At 43.3% G+C, this 19,364-nt stretch overlaps 1 protein-coding gene and 35 non-coding genes across 41 annotated transcripts in view; 35 read left to right on the forward strand and 1 right to left on the reverse strand.

The window, feature by feature from the left end:
* Positions 1-19,364, reverse strand: part of cfap54 (cilia and flagella associated 54) — a 99,648-nt gene that overhangs the window by 23,426 nt on the left and 56,858 nt on the right. The gene's annotated exons all lie outside the window — the stretch shown is intronic.
* On the forward strand, positions 574-646 carry trnar-acg (transfer RNA arginine (anticodon ACG)). Its single transcript has one exon. It is a non-coding gene; the product is annotated as a tRNA-Arg (tRNA).
* trnah-gug (transfer RNA histidin (anticodon GUG)) lies at positions 1,043-1,114 on the forward strand. The gene has a single exon. It is a non-coding gene; the product is annotated as a tRNA-His (tRNA).
* Positions 1,323-1,395, forward strand: trnar-acg (transfer RNA arginine (anticodon ACG)). Its single transcript has one exon. It is a non-coding gene; the product is annotated as a tRNA-Arg (tRNA).
* trnar-acg (transfer RNA arginine (anticodon ACG)) lies at positions 2,062-2,134 on the forward strand. Its single transcript has one exon. It is a non-coding gene; the product is annotated as a tRNA-Arg (tRNA).
* trnah-gug (transfer RNA histidin (anticodon GUG)) lies at positions 2,531-2,602 on the forward strand. The gene has a single exon. It is a non-coding gene; the product is annotated as a tRNA-His (tRNA).
* Positions 2,811-2,883, forward strand: trnar-acg (transfer RNA arginine (anticodon ACG)). Its single transcript has one exon. It is a non-coding gene; the product is annotated as a tRNA-Arg (tRNA).
* trnar-acg (transfer RNA arginine (anticodon ACG)) lies at positions 3,550-3,622 on the forward strand. Its single transcript has one exon. It is a non-coding gene; the product is annotated as a tRNA-Arg (tRNA).
* trnar-acg (transfer RNA arginine (anticodon ACG)) lies at positions 4,289-4,361 on the forward strand. The gene has a single exon. It is a non-coding gene; the product is annotated as a tRNA-Arg (tRNA).
* Positions 4,758-4,829, forward strand: trnah-gug (transfer RNA histidin (anticodon GUG)). Its single transcript has one exon. It is a non-coding gene; the product is annotated as a tRNA-His (tRNA).
* trnar-acg (transfer RNA arginine (anticodon ACG)) lies at positions 5,038-5,110 on the forward strand. Its single transcript has one exon. It is a non-coding gene; the product is annotated as a tRNA-Arg (tRNA).
* On the forward strand, positions 5,507-5,578 carry trnah-gug (transfer RNA histidin (anticodon GUG)). The gene has a single exon. It is a non-coding gene; the product is annotated as a tRNA-His (tRNA).
* Positions 5,787-5,859, forward strand: trnar-acg (transfer RNA arginine (anticodon ACG)). Its single transcript has one exon. It is a non-coding gene; the product is annotated as a tRNA-Arg (tRNA).
* On the forward strand, positions 6,256-6,327 carry trnah-gug (transfer RNA histidin (anticodon GUG)). Its single transcript has one exon. It is a non-coding gene; the product is annotated as a tRNA-His (tRNA).
* trnar-acg (transfer RNA arginine (anticodon ACG)) lies at positions 6,536-6,608 on the forward strand. The gene has a single exon. It is a non-coding gene; the product is annotated as a tRNA-Arg (tRNA).
* Positions 7,005-7,076, forward strand: trnah-gug (transfer RNA histidin (anticodon GUG)). The gene has a single exon. It is a non-coding gene; the product is annotated as a tRNA-His (tRNA).
* Positions 7,285-7,357, forward strand: trnar-acg (transfer RNA arginine (anticodon ACG)). Its single transcript has one exon. It is a non-coding gene; the product is annotated as a tRNA-Arg (tRNA).
* Positions 7,754-7,825, forward strand: trnah-gug (transfer RNA histidin (anticodon GUG)). The gene has a single exon. It is a non-coding gene; the product is annotated as a tRNA-His (tRNA).
* Positions 8,034-8,106, forward strand: trnar-acg (transfer RNA arginine (anticodon ACG)). Its single transcript has one exon. It is a non-coding gene; the product is annotated as a tRNA-Arg (tRNA).
* On the forward strand, positions 8,503-8,574 carry trnah-gug (transfer RNA histidin (anticodon GUG)). The gene has a single exon. It is a non-coding gene; the product is annotated as a tRNA-His (tRNA).
* trnar-acg (transfer RNA arginine (anticodon ACG)) lies at positions 8,783-8,855 on the forward strand. Its single transcript has one exon. It is a non-coding gene; the product is annotated as a tRNA-Arg (tRNA).
* trnah-gug (transfer RNA histidin (anticodon GUG)) lies at positions 9,252-9,323 on the forward strand. The gene has a single exon. It is a non-coding gene; the product is annotated as a tRNA-His (tRNA).
* Positions 13,889-13,960, forward strand: trnah-gug (transfer RNA histidin (anticodon GUG)). The gene has a single exon. It is a non-coding gene; the product is annotated as a tRNA-His (tRNA).
* On the forward strand, positions 14,169-14,241 carry trnar-acg (transfer RNA arginine (anticodon ACG)). Its single transcript has one exon. It is a non-coding gene; the product is annotated as a tRNA-Arg (tRNA).
* On the forward strand, positions 14,638-14,709 carry trnah-gug (transfer RNA histidin (anticodon GUG)). The gene has a single exon. It is a non-coding gene; the product is annotated as a tRNA-His (tRNA).
* On the forward strand, positions 14,918-14,990 carry trnar-acg (transfer RNA arginine (anticodon ACG)). Its single transcript has one exon. It is a non-coding gene; the product is annotated as a tRNA-Arg (tRNA).
* Positions 15,387-15,458, forward strand: trnah-gug (transfer RNA histidin (anticodon GUG)). Its single transcript has one exon. It is a non-coding gene; the product is annotated as a tRNA-His (tRNA).
* trnar-acg (transfer RNA arginine (anticodon ACG)) lies at positions 15,667-15,739 on the forward strand. Its single transcript has one exon. It is a non-coding gene; the product is annotated as a tRNA-Arg (tRNA).
* On the forward strand, positions 16,136-16,207 carry trnah-gug (transfer RNA histidin (anticodon GUG)). Its single transcript has one exon. It is a non-coding gene; the product is annotated as a tRNA-His (tRNA).
* On the forward strand, positions 16,416-16,488 carry trnar-acg (transfer RNA arginine (anticodon ACG)). The gene has a single exon. It is a non-coding gene; the product is annotated as a tRNA-Arg (tRNA).
* On the forward strand, positions 16,885-16,956 carry trnah-gug (transfer RNA histidin (anticodon GUG)). The gene has a single exon. It is a non-coding gene; the product is annotated as a tRNA-His (tRNA).
* Positions 17,165-17,237, forward strand: trnar-acg (transfer RNA arginine (anticodon ACG)). Its single transcript has one exon. It is a non-coding gene; the product is annotated as a tRNA-Arg (tRNA).
* On the forward strand, positions 17,904-17,976 carry trnar-acg (transfer RNA arginine (anticodon ACG)). Its single transcript has one exon. It is a non-coding gene; the product is annotated as a tRNA-Arg (tRNA).
* trnah-gug (transfer RNA histidin (anticodon GUG)) lies at positions 18,373-18,444 on the forward strand. Its single transcript has one exon. It is a non-coding gene; the product is annotated as a tRNA-His (tRNA).
* On the forward strand, positions 18,653-18,725 carry trnar-acg (transfer RNA arginine (anticodon ACG)). The gene has a single exon. It is a non-coding gene; the product is annotated as a tRNA-Arg (tRNA).
* Positions 19,122-19,193, forward strand: trnah-gug (transfer RNA histidin (anticodon GUG)). Its single transcript has one exon. It is a non-coding gene; the product is annotated as a tRNA-His (tRNA).

Below are 19,364 nucleotides of genomic sequence, written 5' to 3' on the forward strand. Positions count from 1 at the left end.
AGACAAATCATGGCTAAATGGCCCTTTAAAAGCTGTCTCCAACCAGTCACTTTCAGCCAGCCACATTGATCATGGAGCCTCTGCTATTTTCTAGTGTTACTTGCTAATCACCTTTCTTTGAAAAACAAAATTCGTCCATGAAGGAACAAAATCAGCAGTGCTAGATAAACCATCCATGGAACTTGACTGTTTTTTGCAAGACATCATTTAGGAAATCCACAGAGATAAAATAGTAGTAGGTTTGAGATCAAGAGCTCCAAATATATTATGGTTAGAACCAGTTACTTCAAAATACAAGCAGCTGTGATCGTATAGTGGTCTGCGTTGTGGTCGCAGCAACCCCGGTTCGAATCCGGGTCACGGCAGCAGTGGGGAGCTTACTTTCTTATATGTTGTAATGTACTCCAGCCTCGGCCTTTCTTAGCATAGTTTGAAACTGGACAACTCCAGCCAATATTTTCCTGCGTCAGGCCCCATATTTCCCGATTTTGAGCGGCGTTCTCCACACGACAAAAAAACACCCAGGTTTGCATGCAATGGTGCGAGAAACATGCTCATGCCAGAGCTCGCGTAGGGCTAGTGGCGCAATGGATAACGCGTCTGACTACGGATCAGAAGATTCTAGGTTCGACTCCTGGCTAGCTCGTAATCACTTTAGGTTCAAAATGACTTCCTACTCGTTTCCAATGTTCCTGCTCTATAGACTGGGTATCAAAGTAAATTAACATCATCTGGAAAGAGACAAATCATGGCTAAATGGCCCTTTAAAAGCTGTCTCCAACTTTCAGTCACTTTCAGCCAGCCACATTGATCATGAAGCCTCTGCTATTTTCTAGTGTTACTTGCTAATCACCTTTCTTTGAAAAACAAAATTCGTCCATGAAGGAACAAAATCAGCAGTGCTAGATAAACCATCCATGGAACTTGACTGTTTTTTGCAAGACATCATTTAGGAAATCCACAGAGATAAAATAGTAGTAGGTTTGAGATCAAGAGCTCCAAATATATTATGGTTAGAACCAGTTACTTCAAAATACAAGCAGCCGTGATCGTATAGTGGTTAGTACTCTGCGTTGTGGTCGCAGCAACCCCGGTTCGAATCCGGGTCACGGCAGCAGTGGGGAGCTTACTTTCTTATATGTTGTAATGTACTCCAGCCTCGGCCTTTCTTAGCATAGTTTGAAACTGGACAACTCCAGCCAATATTTTCCTGCGTCAGGCCCCATATTTCCCGATTTTGAGCGGCGTTCTCCACACGACAAAAAAACACCCAGGTTTGCATGCAATGGTGCGAGAAACATGCTCATGCCAGAGCTCGCGTAGGGCTAGTGGCGCAATGGATAACGCGTCTGACTACGGATCAGAAGATTCTAGGTTCGACTCCTGGCTAGCTCGTAATCACTTTAGGTTCAAAATGACTTCCTACTCGTTTCCAATGTTCCTGCTCTATAGACTGGGTATCAAAGTAAATTAACATCATCTGGAAAGAGACAAATCATGGCTAAATGGCCCTTTAAAAGCTGTCTCCAACCAGTCACTTTCAGCCAGCCACATTGATCATGGAGCCTCTGCTATTTTCTAGTGTTACTTGCTAATCACCTTTCTTTGAAAAACAAAATTCGTCCATGAAGGAACAAAATCAGCAGTGCTAGATAAACCATCCATGGAACTTGACTGTTTTTTGCAAGACATCATTTAGGAAATCCACAGAGATAAAATAGTAGTAGGTTTGAGATCAAGAGCTCCAAATATATTATGGTTAGAACCAGTTACTTCAAAATACAAGCAGCTGTGATCGTATAGTGGTCTGCGTTGTGGTCGCAGCAACCCCGGTTCGAATCCGGGTCACGGCAGCAGTGGGGAGCTTACTTTCTTATATGTTGTAATGTACTCCAGCCTCGGCCTTTCTTAGCATAGTTTGAAACTGGACAACTCCAGCCAATATTTTCCTGCGTCAGGCCCCATATTTCCCGATTTTGAGCGGCGTTCTCCACACGACAAAAAAACACCCAGGTTTGCATGCAATGGTGCGAGAAACATGCTCATGCCAGAGCTCGCGTAGGGCTAGTGGCGCAATGGATAACGCGTCTGACTACGGATCAGAAGATTCTAGGTTCGACTCCTGGCTAGCTCGTAATCACTTTAGGTTCAAAATGACTTCCTACTCGTTTCCAATGTTCCTGCTCTATAGACTGGGTATCAAAGTAAATTAACATCATCTGGAAAGAGACAAATCATGGCTAAATGGCCCTTTAAAAGCTGTCTCCAACTTTCAGTCACTTTCAGCCAGCCACATTGATCATGAAGCCTCTGCTATTTTCTAGTGTTACTTGCTAATCACCTTTCTTTGAAAAACAAAATTCGTCCATGAAGGAACAAAATCAGCAGTGCTAGATAAACCATCCATGGAACTTGACTGTTTTTTGCAAGACATCATTTAGGAAATCCACAGAGATAAAATAGTAGTAGGTTTGAGATCAAGAGCTCCAAATATATTATGGTTAGAACCAGTTACTTCAAAATACAAGCAGCCGTGATCGTATAGTGGTTAGTACTCTGCGTTGTGGTCGCAGCAACCCCGGTTCGAATCCGGGTCACGGCAGCAGTGGGGAGCTTACTTTCTTATATGTTGTAATGTACTCCAGCCTCGGCCTTTCTTAGCATAGTTTGAAACTGGACAACTCCAGCCAATATTTTCCTGCGTCAGGCCCCATATTTCCCGATTTTGAGCGGCGTTCTCCACACGACAAAAAAACACCCAGGTTTGCATGCAATGGTGCGAGAAACATGCTCATGCCAGAGCTCACGTAGGGCTAGTGGCGCAATGGATAACGCGTCTGACTACGGATCAGAAGATTCTAGGTTCGACTCCTGGCTAGCTCGTAATCACTTTAGGTTCAAAATGACTTCCTACTCGTTTCCAATGTTCCTGCTCTATAGACTGGGTATCAAAGTAAATTAACATCATCTGGAAAGAGACAAATCATGGCTAAATGGCCCTTTAAAAGCTGTCTCCAACCAGTCACTTTCAGCCAGCCACATTGATCATGGAGCCTCTGCTATTTTCTAGTGTTACTTGCTAATCACCTTTCTTTGAAAAACAAAATTCGTCCATGAAGGAACAAAATCAGCAGTGCTAGATAAACCATCCATGGAACTTGACTGTTTTTTGCAAGACATCATTTAGGAAATCCACAGAGATAAAATAGTAGTAGGTTTGAGATCAAGAGCTCCAAATATATTATGGTTAGAACCAGTTACTTCAAAATACAAGCAGCTGTGATCGTATAGTGGTCTGCGTTGTGGTCGCAGCAACCCCGGTTCGAATCCGGGTCACGGCAGCAGTGGGGAGCTTACTTTCTTATATGTTGTAATGTACTCCAGCCTCGGCCTTTCTTAGCATAGTTTGAAACTGGACAACTCCAGCCAATATTTTCCTGCGTCAGGCCCCATATTTCCCGATTTTGAGCGGCGTTCTCCACACGACAAAAAAACACCCAGGTTTGCATGCAATGGTGCGAGAAACATGCTCATGCCAGAGCTCGCGTAGGGCTAGTGGCGCAATGGATAACGCGTCTGACTACGGATCAGAAGATTCTAGGTTCGACTCCTGGCTAGCTCGTAATCACTTTAGGTTCAAAATGACTTCCTACTCGTTTCCAATGTTCCTGCTCTATAGACTGGGTATCAAAGTAAATTAACATCATCTGGAAAGAGACAAATCATGGCTAAATGGCCCTTTAAAAGCTGTCTCCAACCAGTCACTTTCAGCCAGCCACATTGATCATGGAGCCTCTGCTATTTTCTAGTGTTACTTGCTAATCACCTTTCTTTGAAAAACAAAATTCGTCCATGAAGGAACAAAATCAGCAGTGCTAGATAAACCATCCATGGAACTTGACTGTTTTTTGCAAGACATCATTTAGGAAATCCACAGAGATAAAATAGTAGTAGGTTTGAGATCAAGAGCTCCAAATATATTATGGTTAGAACCAGTTACTTCAAAATACAAGCAGCTGTGATCGTATAGTGGTCTGCGTTGTGGTCGCAGCAACCCCGGTTCGAATCCGGGTCACGGCAGCAGTGGGGAGCTTACTTTCTTATATGTTGTAATGTACTCCAGCCTCGGCCTTTCTTAGCATAGTTTGAAACTGGACAACTCCAGCCAATATTTTCCTGCGTCAGGCCCCATATTTCCCGATTTTGAGCGGCGTTCTCCACACGACAAAAAAACACCCAGGTTTGCATGCAATGGTGCGAGAAACATGCTCATGCCAGAGCTCGCGTAGGGCTAGTGGCGCAATGGATAACGCGTCTGACTACGGATCAGAAGATTCTAGGTTCGACTCCTGGCTAGCTCGTAATCACTTTAGGTTCAAAATGACTTCCTACTCGTTTCCAATGTTCCTGCTCTATAGACTGGGTATCAAAGTAAATTAACATCATCTGGAAAGAGACAAATCATGGCTAAATGGCCCTTTAAAAGCTGTCTCCAACTTTCAGTCACTTTCAGCCAGCCACATTGATCATGAAGCCTCTGCTATTTTCTAGTGTTACTTGCTAATCACCTTTCTTTGAAAAACAAAATTCGTCCATGAAGGAACAAAATCAGCAGTGCTAGATAAACCATCCATGGAACTTGACTGTTTTTTGCAAGACATCATTTAGGAAATCCACAGAGATAAAATAGTAGTAGGTTTGAGATCAAGAGCTCCAAATATATTATGGTTAGAACCAGTTACTTCAAAATACAAGCAGCCGTGATCGTATAGTGGTTAGTACTCTGCGTTGTGGTCGCAGCAACCCCGGTTCGAATCCGGGTCACGGCAGCAGTGGGGAGCTTACTTTCTTATATGTTGTAATGTACTCCAGCCTCGGCCTTTCTTAGCATAGTTTGAAACTGGACAACTCCTGCCAATATTTTCCTGCGTCAGGCCCCATATTTCCCGATTTTGAGCGGCGTTCTCCACACGACAAAAAAACACCCAGGTTTGCATGCAATGGTGCGAGAAACATGCTCATGCCAGAGCTCGCGTAGGGCTAGTGGCGCAATGGATAACGCGTCTGACTACGGATCAGAAGATTCTAGGTTCGACTCCTGGCTAGCTCGTAATCACTTTAGGTTCAAAATGACTTCCTACTCGTTTCCAATGTTCCTGCTCTATAGACTGGGTATCAAAGTAAATTAACATCATCTGGAAAGAGACAAATCATGGCTAAATGGCCCTTTAAAAGCTGTCTCCAACTTTCAGTCACTTTCAGCCAGCCACATTGATCATGAAGCCTCTGCTATTTTCTAGTGTTACTTGCTAATCACCTTTCTTTGAAAAACAAAATTCGTCCATGAAGGAACAAAATCAGCAGTGCTAGATAAACCATCCATGGAACTTGACTGTTTTTTGCAAGACATCATTTAGGAAATCCACAGAGATAAAATAGTAGTAGGTTTGAGATCAAGAGCTCCAAATATATTATGGTTAGAACCAGTTACTTCAAAATACAAGCAGCCGTGATCGTATAGTGGTTAGTACTCTGCGTTGTGGTCGCAGCAACCCCGGTTCGAATCCGGGTCACGGCAGCAGTGGGGAGCTTACTTTCTTATATGTTGTAATGTACTCCAGCCTCGGCCTTTCTTAGCATAGTTTGAAACTGGACAACTCCAGCCAATATTTTCCTGCGTCAGGCCCCATATTTCCCGATTTTGAGCGGCGTTCTCCACACGACAAAAAAACACCCAGGTTTGCATGCAATGGTGCGAGAAACATGCTCATGCCAGAGCTCGCGTAGGGCTAGTGGCGCAATGGATAACGCGTCTGACTACGGATCAGAAGATTCTAGGTTCGACTCCTGGCTAGCTCGTAATCACTTTAGGTTCAAAATGACTTCCTACTCGTTTCCAATGTTCCTGCTCTATAGACTGGGTATCAAAGTAAATTAACATCATCTGGAAAGAGACAAATCATGGCTAAATGGCCCTTTAAAAGCTGTCTCCAACTTTCAGTCACTTTCAGCCAGCCACATTGATCATGAAGCCTCTGCTATTTTCTAGTGTTACTTGCTAATCACCTTTCTTTGAAAAACAAAATTCGTCCATGAAGGAACAAAATCAGCAGTGCTAGATAAACCATCCATGGAACTTGACTGTTTTTTGCAAGACATCATTTAGGAAATCCACAGAGATAAAATAGTAGTAGGTTTGAGATCAAGAGCTCCAAATATATTATGGTTAGAACCAGTTACTTCAAAATACAAGCAGCCGTGATCGTATAGTGGTTAGTACTCTGCGTTGTGGTCGCAGCAACCCCGGTTCGAATCCGGGTCACGGCAGCAGTGGGGAGCTTACTTTCTTATATGTTGTAATGTACTCCAGCCTCGGCCTTTCTTAGCATAGTTTGAAACTGGACAACTCCTGCCAATATTTTCCTGCGTCAGGCCCCATATTTCCCGATTTTGAGCGGCGTTCTCCACACGACAAAAAAACACCCAGGTTTGCATGCAATGGTGCGAGAAACATGCTCATGCCAGAGCTCGCGTAGGGCTAGTGGCGCAATGGATAACGCGTCTGACTACGGATCAGAAGATTCTAGGTTCGACTCCTGGCTAGCTCGTAATCACTTTAGGTTCAAAATGACTTCCTACTCGTTTCCAATGTTCCTGCTCTATAGACTGGGTATCAAAGTAAATTAACATCATCTGGAAAGAGACAAATCATGGCTAAATGGCCCTTTAAAAGCTGTCTCCAACTTTCAGTCACTTTCAGCCAGCCACATTGATCATGAAGCCTCTGCTATTTTCTAGTGTTACTTGCTAATCACCTTTCTTTGAAAAACAAAATTCGTCCATGAAGGAACAAAATCAGCAGTGCTAGATAAACCATCCATGGAACTTGACTGTTTTTTGCAAGACATCATTTAGGAAATCCACAGAGATAAAATAGTAGTAGGTTTGAGATCAAGAGCTCCAAATATATTATGGTTAGAACCAGTTACTTCAAAATACAAGCAGCCGTGATCGTATAGTGGTTAGTACTCTGCGTTGTGGTCGCAGCAACCCCGGTTCGAATCCGGGTCACGGCAGCAGTGGGGAGCTTACTTTCTTATATGTTGTAATGTACTCCAGCCTCGGCCTTTCTTAGCATAGTTTGAAACTGGACAACTCCAGCCAATATTTTCCTGCGTCAGGCCCCATATTTCCCGATTTTGAGCGGCGTTCTCCACACGACAAAAAAACACCCAGGTTTGCATGCAATGGTGCGAGAAACATGCTCATGCCAGAGCTCGCGTAGGGCTAGTGGCGCAATGGATAACGCGTCTGACTACGGATCAGAAGATTCTAGGTTCGACTCCTGGCTAGCTCGTAATCACTTTAGGTTCAAAATGACTTCCTACTCGTTTCCAATGTTCCTGCTCTATAGACTGGGTATCAAAGTAAATTAACATCATCTGGAAAGAGACAAATCATGGCTAAATGGCCCTTTAAAAGCTGTCTCCAACTTTCAGTCACTTTCAGCCAGCCACATTGATCATGAAGCCTCTGCTATTTTCTAGTGTTACTTGCTAATCACCTTTCTTTGAAAAACAAAATTCGTCCATGAAGGAACAAAATCAGCAGTGCTAGATAAACCATCCATGGAACTTGACTGTTTTTTGCAAGACATCATTTAGGAAATCCACAGAGATAAAATAGTAGTAGGTTTGAGATCAAGAGCTCCAAATATATTATGGTTAGAACCAGTTACTTCAAAATACAAGCAGCCGTGATCGTATAGTGGTTAGTACTCTGCGTTGTGGTCGCAGCAACCCCGGTTCGAATCCGGGTCACGGCAGCAGTGGGGAGCTTACTTTCTTATATGTTGTAATGTACTCCAGCCTCGGCCTTTCTTAGCATAGTTTGAAACTGGACAACTCCAGCCAATATTTTCCTGCGTCAGGCCCCATATTTCCCGATTTTGAGCGGCGTTCTCCACACGACAAAAAAACACCCAGGTTTGCATGCAATGGTGCGAGAAACATGCTCATGCCAGAGCTCGCGTAGGGCTAGTGGCGCAATGGATAACGCGTCTGACTACGGATCAGAAGATTCTAGGTTCGACTCCTGGCTAGCTCGTAATCACTTTAGGTTCAAAATGACTTCCTACTCGTTTCCAATGTTCCTGCTCTATAGACTGGGTATCAAAGTAAATTAACATCATCTGGAAAGAGACAAATCATGGCTAAATGGCCCTTTAAAAGCTGTCTCCAACTTTCAGTCACTTTCAGCCAGCCACATTGATCATGAAGCCTCTGCTATTTTCTAGTGTTACTTGCTAATCACCTTTCTTTGAAAAACAAAATTCGTCCATGAAGGAACAAAATCAGCAGTGCTAGATAAACCATCCATGGAACTTGACTGTTTTTTGCAAGACATCATTTAGGAAATCCACAGAGATAAAATAGTAGTAGGTTTGAGATCAAGAGCTCCAAATATATTATGGTTAGAACCAGTTACTTCAAAATACAAGCAGCCGTGATCGTATAGTGGTTAGTACTCTGCGTTGTGGTCGCAGCAACCCCGGTTCGAATCCGGGTCACGGCAGCAGTGGGGAGCTTACTTTCTTATATGTTGTAATGTACTCCAGCCTCGGCCTTTCTTAGCATAGTTTGAAACTGGACAACTCCAGCCAATATTTTCCTGCGTCAGGCCCCATATTTCCCGATTTTGAGCGGCGTTCTCCACACGACAAAAAAACACCCAGGTTTGCATGCAATGGTGCGAGAAACATGCTCATGCCAGAGCTCACGTAGGGCTAGTGGCGCAATGGATAACGCGTCTGACTACGGATCAGAAGATTCTAGGTTCGACTCCTGGCTAGCTCGTAATCACTTTAGGTTCAAAATGACTTCCTACTCGTTTCCAGTGTTCCTGCTCTATAGACTGGGTATCAAAGTAAATTAACATCATCTGGAAAGAGACAAATCATGGCTAAATGGCCCTTTAAAAGCTGTCTCCAACTTTCAGTCACTTTCAGCCAGCCACATTGATCATGAAGCCTCTGCTATTTTCTAGTGTTACTTGCTAATCACCTTTCTTTGAAAAACAAAATTCGTCCATGAAGGAACAAAATCAGCAGTGCTAGATAAACCATCCATGGAACTTGACTGTTTTTTGCAAGACATCATTTAGGAAATCCACAGAGATAAAATAGTAGTAGGTTTGAGATCAAGAGCTCCAAATATATTATGGTTAGAACCAGTTACTTCAAAATACAAGCAGCCGTGATCGTATAGTGGTTAGTACTCTGCGTTGTGGTCGCAGCAACCCCGGTTCGAATCCGGGTCACGGCAGCAGTGGGGAGCTTACTTTCTTATATGTTGTAATGTACTCCAGCCTCGGCCTTTCTTAGCATAGTTTGAAACTGGACAACTCCAGCCAATATTTTCCTGCGTCAGGCCCCATATTTCCCGATTTTGAGCGGCGTTCTCCACACGACAAAAAAACACCCAGGTTTGCATGCAATGGTGCGAGAAACATGCTCATGCCAGAGCTCACGTAGGGCTAGTGGCGCTCCCCGTCGCCTGTCGGTCGAGCTCATCCATCATTTCAGAGCCAATCATCTTGCTTATCGCTACCAAGATTCTACCAAGATTTGACCAATCGGAGGCCGCCCTGCTACCAAGAATGGCGACAGCCAATCACCGTCCGTTGCGTCTACCAAGATTTGACCAATCACACTCGCTATTGCTACCAAGATTGACGCCGGAAGCCACGCCCCTAGAAATCAACGCCAGGTCCCTTCAACGGAAAGTCAAGTCCTTCACCAGCATTTCTTTTCGACCCGACGTCTTTGCTATAGTTTGGGTAAGTTCATCGTCAACCATTTATTGAAAATATGTGGTTTACATTGGTGGCGAGCCAGCACGCTAGCGAGCTAATGTCATATCCACGTAACCTGGCTATCTCACACTAGTTGAAGTCGCGAACGACTCTCCATTCATAACCAGCTGACGTCAGCTGATATGATACTATGCTTTATTTTAGGCAGCTGACAACACTAGTGTGTTAGCCTGTCTGTTTACATAGCACATTATGTAGCTTTAGCCCCTGTGTATATGAATTGTTTCAGAATGTTATAGTGTTAAGTTACAGGTTGTAAAGCAGTTGAGAATAAGACATGTAATGCATAGGTCCAGTAAGGTACTCACCTGGTAACTAGTTTTAAAAAATTAAATTGTTTACAGATTCTGTATAGTAAGTACATTATTAGAAAACACTGTATCACAGACAGACAGAGGCAACTAAATGTTGCATAACCTCTTTTGCATGAGAAGTAATGGACACAGAGTGTAATTTATGTTAGTTTAGCTAGATTGGAGATCAGGATACAAGGATGTATTGTCATATGCATAAATAAACAAGTTATCAATGCAATGACATTCTTAGTTTGCTGGATCACTATTCTGTAGTGAAATATACTAAAAGTAAATATGAAATTAAGAAAGAAGAAAGAAATTATAACATAACATATAGCAGGCCATAATTTTACATTATAAGAGGACAGACCAAGCATATTCTCACTGTGTTTTGTTTTTCCCCCCAATCATACAGAATGGAGCCTAAATTTAGGAGGAGGGGGGATGGCCATGCTAGCCTCTTTGACACAGAGGAAGCAAAACGAATTAAGAGGGAGAACAGGCCATGAGTGCGGGCTCTGTCGCCTGAGAGGGTGAAAGAGTGCGAAGATGGCTGTTCTGCGTCGCGGTGGAGACCCGGAGAATATGCAGCATGTCCTGGGCCAACATCAGATGCAGTTTGGGATATTCAGGGGCCAAACTTAAATGCGTTGGGGTATGCGGGTTATGTGGTGGCATCAATGTCAGAGGAGTCAGGAAACTCTGATTCACACAACAACCTCGTCAACAAAAGAGCCTTCCAGGGGTACATCTCACATTATCCGGCAGGCCGTTATGCCATCCAGGTCAAGCCACCTCCACACAGCCGCCCTCCAACTCACCACGGCCCTCAGCCTCTTCACGAGCTACAACCGCCACACAGCCGCCCTCCAGCTCACCACGGCCCTCAGCCTCTTCACGAGCTGCAACCACCACACAGCTGCCCTCCACCTCACCACGGCCCTCAGCCTCTTCACGAGCTACAACCGCCACACAGCCGCCCTCCAGCTCACCACGGCCCTCAGCCTCTTCACGAGCTGCAACCACCACACAGCTGCCCTCCACCTCACCACGGCCCTCAGCCTCTTCACGAGCTACAACCGCCACACAGCCGCCCTCCAGCTCACCACGGCCCTCAGCCTCTTCACGAGCTGCAACCACCACACAGCTGCCCTCCACCTCACCACGGCCCTCAGCCTCTTCACGAGCTGCAACCACCACACAGCTGCCCTCCACCTCACCACGGCCCTCAGCCTCTTCACGAGCTACAACCGCCACACAGCCGCCCTCCAGCTCACCACGGCCCTCAGCCTCTTCACGAGCTGCAACCACCACACAGCTGCCCTCCAGCTCACCACGGCCCTCAGCCTCTTTGCGAGCAGGCCATCTCCACCTCAAAAATCACCTTCGTCAGCCCAGAGAGCCTGCCTCCTGCAGTTGAAAGGAAAGGCAGACCCTGTATGCCTAACAGCAGTGTGGCAAATCCCCACATCTTTGTTTTGCCTCCTAATACTGCAGGGATGGCCAAGTTAAAACAAAGACTGAACATAACTCCATCTGCTGGTCTTAGGCCGCCCTTCCTTGCAGCTCTCGAGCCGCCTCTCCAGGCAGCTCCCCAACCTCTCAGACCTCTCCTGCTTGCGCCCAGACCTCTCCTGTGTGCAGCCCAACCTCACCTGCCTGCACCACAACCTCTCTTGCCTGCCTTCCAATCTGTGGTTCCTGCAGGTTCTTCCCTTACAGATGTGCCTTACACCACTCAGCATTATCACAAGAGGAAAAGACAGGAGGAGGAACAGAGTGGCAAAAGGAAGAGGAAATACTCGAGGAAGAGTGACGCCATCACCTGCAAGCAGTGTCAGAGGGAGCGGGACCCTGCCACCCACCAGCAGTACTTTGGGAATTGGTACTGCCAGGCCACAGCCACCGTGACTCTGGCTGAGTGGAGGGCTGCACTTGAAGCCCGGGGATATGGCACAAAAAAAGATACTCGACCCTGATAACTCTGTTCACATTAGCCTATATTGAATTGTATTATATACTATTTCATATACTGTATTGTATTCTAGTAATATAGTATTAATAATAATCTATTATATTCTATTATACGATACTATATTCTATTCTATTCTATTACATGGTATTATATTATATTATATTATATGGTATTATATTATATTTTATTATATTATATTGCATTATATTGCATTATATTATATATATATATTATTTTAGTAATAATAGTATTAATAATAATCTATTATATTCTATTATACGATACTATATTCTATTCTATTCTATTACATGGTATTATATTATATTATATGGTATTATATTATATTATATTTTATTATATTATATTTTATTATATTGCATTATATTATATATATATTATTCTAGTAACAATAGTATTTATAATATATATTTTTTATTGTATTATATATATTCTGTTCTATTTTGTTCCATTACATTGTATTCCTGTTGATTTTATTTATTGTTGATAAATGTATATACCACTGATTGCACTGATTTTATTACTGTACTGTTTTTTAAAATTTGTTTATAATAAATATGTTATTAAGATGACTCAATACAAGTGTTCTTTTTCATTCAAATACAATGTATAGCATACCACTGAATTATATTATATACAATAAATATATATATACTCTTCTAGTAATAATAGTATTAATAATAATCTATTTTATTAGCCTATATTATATTAAATTATATTATAATATTATATATAAACTATTCTGTCCTGTTCCTAAATGATAGGCTATTAATTAATCACAATGGCAAGTGTATAAAGTTAATAGTCAATGCTTGTGATAAACAAAATATTGTAATATTTACATACACCACACACTGCTTAATTTCTACCATAGATTAAGCACAACAGACAATATTAACACACCGTTTGAACCGCCTTAATAATAAAGCCAATTACATCTTTCATATCATTACAACACGGGATACGAGGCGATGATCATCAGCCGTGTTTTGGTAGCGCGTTAATGTTACTATTTATAGCATTAATAGCTCGACGATCTGCGATAATAAAGCCAATAGGAAATAGCGATAATAATGATAAATGACCGTCATTATAACGGCAACGATAAAAGATCCACCTTAGAACCATCTATGCATGTGTGTTTGCTAAATATTAATGGCATGAGGTTTGGGTGACACGGGTTTCGAGGCGAGGATCAGCAGACATATTCTGGTAGTGTGTTACTATTTTTAGCAACCGTACCACGACTAACCGGCTACTTCCTTGGCGCAATGGATAACGCGTCTGACTACGGATCAGAAGATTCTAGGTTCGACTCCTGGCTAGCTCGTAATCACTTTAGGTTCAAAATGACTTCCTACTCGTTTCCAATGTTCCTGCTCTATAGACTGGGTATCAAAGTAAATTAACATCATCTGGAAAGAGACAAATCATGGCTAAATGGCCCTTTAAAAGCTGTCTCCAACTTTCAGTCACTTTCAGCCAGCCACATTGATCATGAAGCCTCTGCTATTTTCTAGTGTTACTTGCTAATCACCTTTCTTTGAAAAACAAAATTCGTCCATGAAGGAACAAAATCAGCAGTGCTAGATAAACCATCCATGGAACTTGACTGTTTTTTGCAAGACATCATTTAGGAAATCCACAGAGATAAAATAGTAGTAGGTTTGAGATCAAGAGCTCCAAATATATTATGGTTAGAACCAGTTACTTCAAAATACAAGCAGCCGTGATCGTATAGTGGTTAGTACTCTGCGTTGTGGTCGCAGCAACCCCGGTTCGAATCCGGGTCACGGCAGCAGTGGGGAGCTTACTTTCTTATATGTTGTAATGTACTCCAGCCTCGGCCTTTCTTAGCATAGTTTGAAACTGGACAACTCCAGCCAATATTTTCCTGCGTCAGGCCCCATATTTCCCGATTTTGAGCGGCGTTCTCCACACGACAAAAAAACACCCAGGTTTGCATGCAATGGTGCGAGAAACATGCTCATGCCAGAGCTCACGTAGGGCTAGTGGCGCAATGGATAACGCGTCTGACTACGGATCAGAAGATTCTAGGTTCGACTCCTGGCTAGCTCGTAATCACTTTAGGTTCAAAATGACTTCCTACTCGTTTCCAATGTTCCTGCTCTATAGACTGGGTATCAAAGTAAATTAACATCATCTGGAAAGAGACAAATCATGGCTAAATGGCCCTTTAAAAGCTGTCTCCAACTTTCAGTCACTTTCAGCCAGCCACATTGATCATGAAGCCTCTGCTATTTTCTAGTGTTACTTGCTAATCACCTTTCTTTGAAAAACAAAATTCGTCCATGAAGGAACAAAATCAGCAGTGCTAGATAAACCATCCATGGAACTTGACTGTTTTTTGCAAGACATCATTTAGGAAATCCACAGAGATAAAATAGTAGTAGGTTTGAGATCAAGAGCTCCAAATATATTATGGTTAGAACCAGTTACTTCAAAATACAAGCAGCCGTGATCGTATAGTGGTTAGTACTCTGCGTTGTGGTCGCAGCAACCCCGGTTCGAATCCGGGTCACGGCAGCAGTGGGGAGCTTACTTTCTTATATGTTGTAATGTACTCCAGCCTCGGCCTTTCTTAGCATAGTTTGAAACTGGACAACTCCAGCCAATATTTTCCTGCGTCAGGCCCCATATTTCCCGATTTTGAGCGGCGTTCTCCACACGACAAAAAAACACCCAGGTTTGCATGCAATGGTGCGAGAAACATGCTCATGCCAGAGCTCGCGTAGGGCTAGTGGCGCAATGGATAACGCGTCTGACTACGGATCAGAAGATTCTAGGTTCGACTCCTGGCTAGCTCGTAATCACTTTAGGTTCAAAATGACTTCCTACTCGTTTCCAATGTTCCTGCTCTATAGACTGGGTATCAAAGTAAATTAACATCATCTGGAAAGAGACAAATCATGGCTAAATGGCCCTTTAAAAGCTGTCTCCAACTTTCAGTCACTTTCAGCCAGCCACATTGATCATGAAGCCTCTGCTATTTTCTAGTGTTACTTGCTAATCACCTTTCTTTGAAAAACAAAATTCGTCCATGAAGGAACAAAATCAGCAGTGCTAGATAAACCATCCATGGAACTTGACTGTTTTTTGCAAGACATCATTTAGGAAATCCACAGAGATAAAATAGTAGTAGGTTTGAGATCAAGAGCTCCAAATATATTATGGTTAGAACCAGTTACTTCAAAATACAAGCAGCCGTGATCGTATAGTGGTTAGTACTCTGCGTTGTGGTCGCAGCAACCCCGGTTCGAATCCGGGTCACGGCAGCAGTGGGGAGCTTACTTTCTTATATGTTGTAATGTACTCCAGCCTCGGCCTTTCTTAGCATAGTTTGAAACTGGACAACTCCAGCCAATATTTTCCTGCGTCAGGCCCCATATTTCCCGATTTTGAGCGGCGTTCTCCACACGACAAAAAAACACCCAGGTTTGCATGCAATGGTGCGAGAAACATGCTCATGCCAGAGCTCGCGTAGGGCTAGTGGCGCAATGGATAACGCGTCTGACTACGGATCAGAAGATTCTAGGTTCGACTCCTGGCTAGCTCGTAATCACTTTAGGTTCAAAATGACTTCCTACTCGTTTCCAATGTTCCTGCTCTATAGACTGGGTATCAAAGTAAATTAACATCATCTGGAAAGAGACAAATCATGGCTAAATGGCCCTTTAAAAGCTGTCTCCAACTTTCAGTCACTTTCAGCCAGCCACATTGATCATGAAGCCTCTGCTATTTTCTAGTGTTACTTGCTAATCACCTTTCTTTGAAAAACAAAATTCGTCCATGAAGGAACAAAATCAGCAGTGCTAGATAAACCATCCATGGAACTTGACTGTTTTTTGCAAGACATCATTTAGGAAATCCACAGAGATAAAATAGTAGTAGGTTTGAGATCAAGAGCTCCAAATATATTATGGTTAGAACCAGTTACTTCAAAATACAAGCAGCCGTGATCGTATAGTGGTTAGTACTCTGCGTTGTGGTCGCAGCAACCCCGGTTCGAATCCGGGTCACGGCAGCAGTGGGGAGCTTACTTTCTTATATGTTGTAATGTACTCCAGCCTCGGCCTTTCTTAGCATAGTTTGAAACTGGACAACTCCAGCCAATATTTTCCTGCGTCAGGCCCCATATTTCCCGATTTTGAGCGGCGTTCTCCACACGACAAAAAAACACCCAGGTTTGCATGCAATGGTGCGAGAAACATGCTCATGCCAGAGCTCGCGTAGGGCTAGTGGCGCAATGGATAACGCGTCTGACTACGGATCAGAAGATTCTAGGTTCGACTCCTGGCTAGCTCGTAATCACTTTAGGTTCAAAATGACTTCCTACTCGTTTCCAATGTTCCTGCTCTATAGACTGGGTATCAAAGTAAATTAACATCATCTGGAAAGAGACAAATCATGGCTAAATGGCCCTTTAAAAGCTGTCTCCAACTTTCAGTCACTTTCAGCCAGCCACATTGATCATGAAGCCTCTGCTATTTTCTAGTGTTACTTGCTAATCACCTTTCTTTGAAAAACAAAATTCGTCCATGAAGGAACAAAATCAGCAGTGCTAGATAAACCATCCATGGAACTTGACTGTTTTTTGCAAGACATCATTTAGGAAATCCACAGAGATAAAATAGTAGTAGGTTTGAGATCAAGAGCTCCAAATATATTATGGTTAGAACCAGTTACTTCAAAATACAAGCAGCCGTGATCGTATAGTGGTTAGTACTCTGCGTTGTGGTCGCAGCAACCCCGGTTCGAATCCGGGTCACGGCAGCAGTGGGGAGCTTACTTTCTTATATGTTGTAATGTACTCCAGCCTCGGCCTTTCTTAGCATAGTTTGAAACTGGACAACTCCAGCCAATATTTTCCTGCGTCAGGCCCCATATTTCCCGATTTTGAGCGGCGTTCTCCACACGACAAAAAAACACCCAGGTTTGCATGCAATGGTGCGAGAAACATGCTCATGCCAGAGCTCGCGTAGGGCTAGTGGCGCAATGGATAACGCGTCTGACTACGGATCAGAAGATTCTAGGTTCGACTCCTGGCTAGCTCGTAATCACTTTAGGTTCAAAATGACTTCCTACTCGTTTCCAATGTTCCTGCTCTATAGACTGGGTATCAAAGTAAATTAACATCATCTGGAAAGAGACAAATCATGGCTAAATGGCCCTTTAAAAGCTGTCTCCAACCAGTCACTTTCAGCCAGCCACATTGATCATGGAGCCTCTGCTATTTTCTAGTGTTACTTGCTAATCACCTTTCTTTGAAAAACAAAATTCGTCCATGAAGGAACAAAATCAGCAGTGCTAGATAAACCATCCATGGAACTTGACTGTTTTTTGCAAGACATCATTTAGGAAATCCACAGAGATAAAATAGTAGTAGGTTTGAGATCAAGAGCTCCAAATATATTATGGTTAGAACCAGTTACTTCAAAATACAAGCAGCTGTGATCGTATAGTGGTCTGCGTTGTGGTCGCAGCGACCCCGGTTCGAATCCGGGTCACGGCAGCAGTGGGGAGCTTACTTTCTTATATGTTGTAATGTACTCCAGCCTCGGCCTTTCTTAGCATAGTTTGAAACTGGACAACTCCAGCCAATATTTTCCTGCGTCAGGCCCCATATTTCCCGATTTTGAGCGGCGTTCTCCACACGACAAAAAAACACCCAGGTTTGCATGCAATGGTGCGAGAAACATGCTCATGCCAGAGCTCGCGTAGGGCTAGTGGCGCAATGGATAACGCGTCTGACTACGGATCAGAAGATTCTAGGTTCGACTCCTGGCTAGCTCGTAATCACTTTAGGTTCAAAATGACTTCCTACTCGTTTCCAATGTTCCTGCTCTATAGACTGGGTATCAAAGTAAATTAACATCATCTGGAAAGAGACAAATCATGGCTAAATGGCCCTTTAAAAGCTGTCTCCAACTTTCAGTCACTTTCAGCCAGCCACATTGATCATGAAGCCTCTGCTATTTTCTAGTGTTACTTGCTAATCACCTTTCTTTGAAAAACAAAATTCGTCCATGAAGGAACAAAATCAGCAGTGCTAGATAAACCATCCATGGAACTTGACTGTTTTTTGCAAGACATCATTTAGGAAATCCACAGAGATAAAATAGTAGTAGGTTTGAGATCAAGAGCTCCAAATATATTATGGTTAGAACCAGTTACTTCAAAATACAAGCAGCCGTGATCGTATAGTGGTTAGTACTCTGCGTTGTGGTCGCAGCAACCCCGGTTCGAATCCGGGTCACGGCAGCAGTGGGGAGCTTACTTTCTTATATGTTGTAATGTACTCCAGCCTCGGCCTTTCTTAGCATAGTTTGAAACTGGACAACTCCAGCCAATATTTTCCTGCGTCAGGCCCCATATTTCCCGATTTTGAGCGGCGTTCTCCACACGACAAAAAAACACCCAGGTTTGCATGCAATGGTGCGAGAAACATGCTCATGCCAGAGCTCGCGTAGGGCTAGTGGCGCAATGGATAACGCGTCTGACTACGGATCAGAAGATTCTAGGTTCGACTCCTGGCTAGCTCGTAATCACTTTAGGTTCAAAATGACTTCCTACTCGTTTCCAATGTTCCTGCTCTATAGACTGGGTATCAAAGTAAATTAACATCATCTGGAAAGAGACAAATCATGGCTAAATGGCCCTTTAAAAGCTGTCTCCAACTTTCAGTCACTTTCAGCCAGCCACATTGATCATGAAGCCTCTGCTATTTTCTAGTGTTACTTGCTAATCACCTTTCTTTGAAAAACAAAATTCGTCCATGAAGGAACAAAATCAGCAGTGCTAGATAAACCATCCATGGAACTTGACTGTTTTTTGCAAGACATCATTTAGGAAATCCACAGAGATAAAATAGTAGTAGGTTTGAGATCAAGAGCTCCAAATATATTATGGTTAGAACCAGTTACTTCAAAATACAAGCAGCCGTGATCGTATAGTGGTTAGTACTCTGCGTTGTGGTCGCAGCAACCCCGGTTCGAATCCGGGTCACGGCAGCAGTGGGGAGCTTACTTTCTTATATGTTGTAATGTACTCCAGCCTCGGCCTTTCTTAGCATAGTTTGAAACTGGACAACTCCAGCCAATATTTTCCTGCGTCAGGCCCCATATTTCCCGATTTTGAGCGGCGTTCTCCACACGACAAAAAAACACCCAGGTTTGCATGCA

This window comes from Sebastes fasciatus, chromosome 16 (genome assembly GCF_043250625.1).
Source record: "Sebastes fasciatus isolate fSebFas1 chromosome 16, fSebFas1.pri, whole genome shotgun sequence".
NCBI lineage: Eukaryota > Metazoa > Chordata > Actinopteri > Perciformes > Sebastidae > Sebastes > Sebastes fasciatus.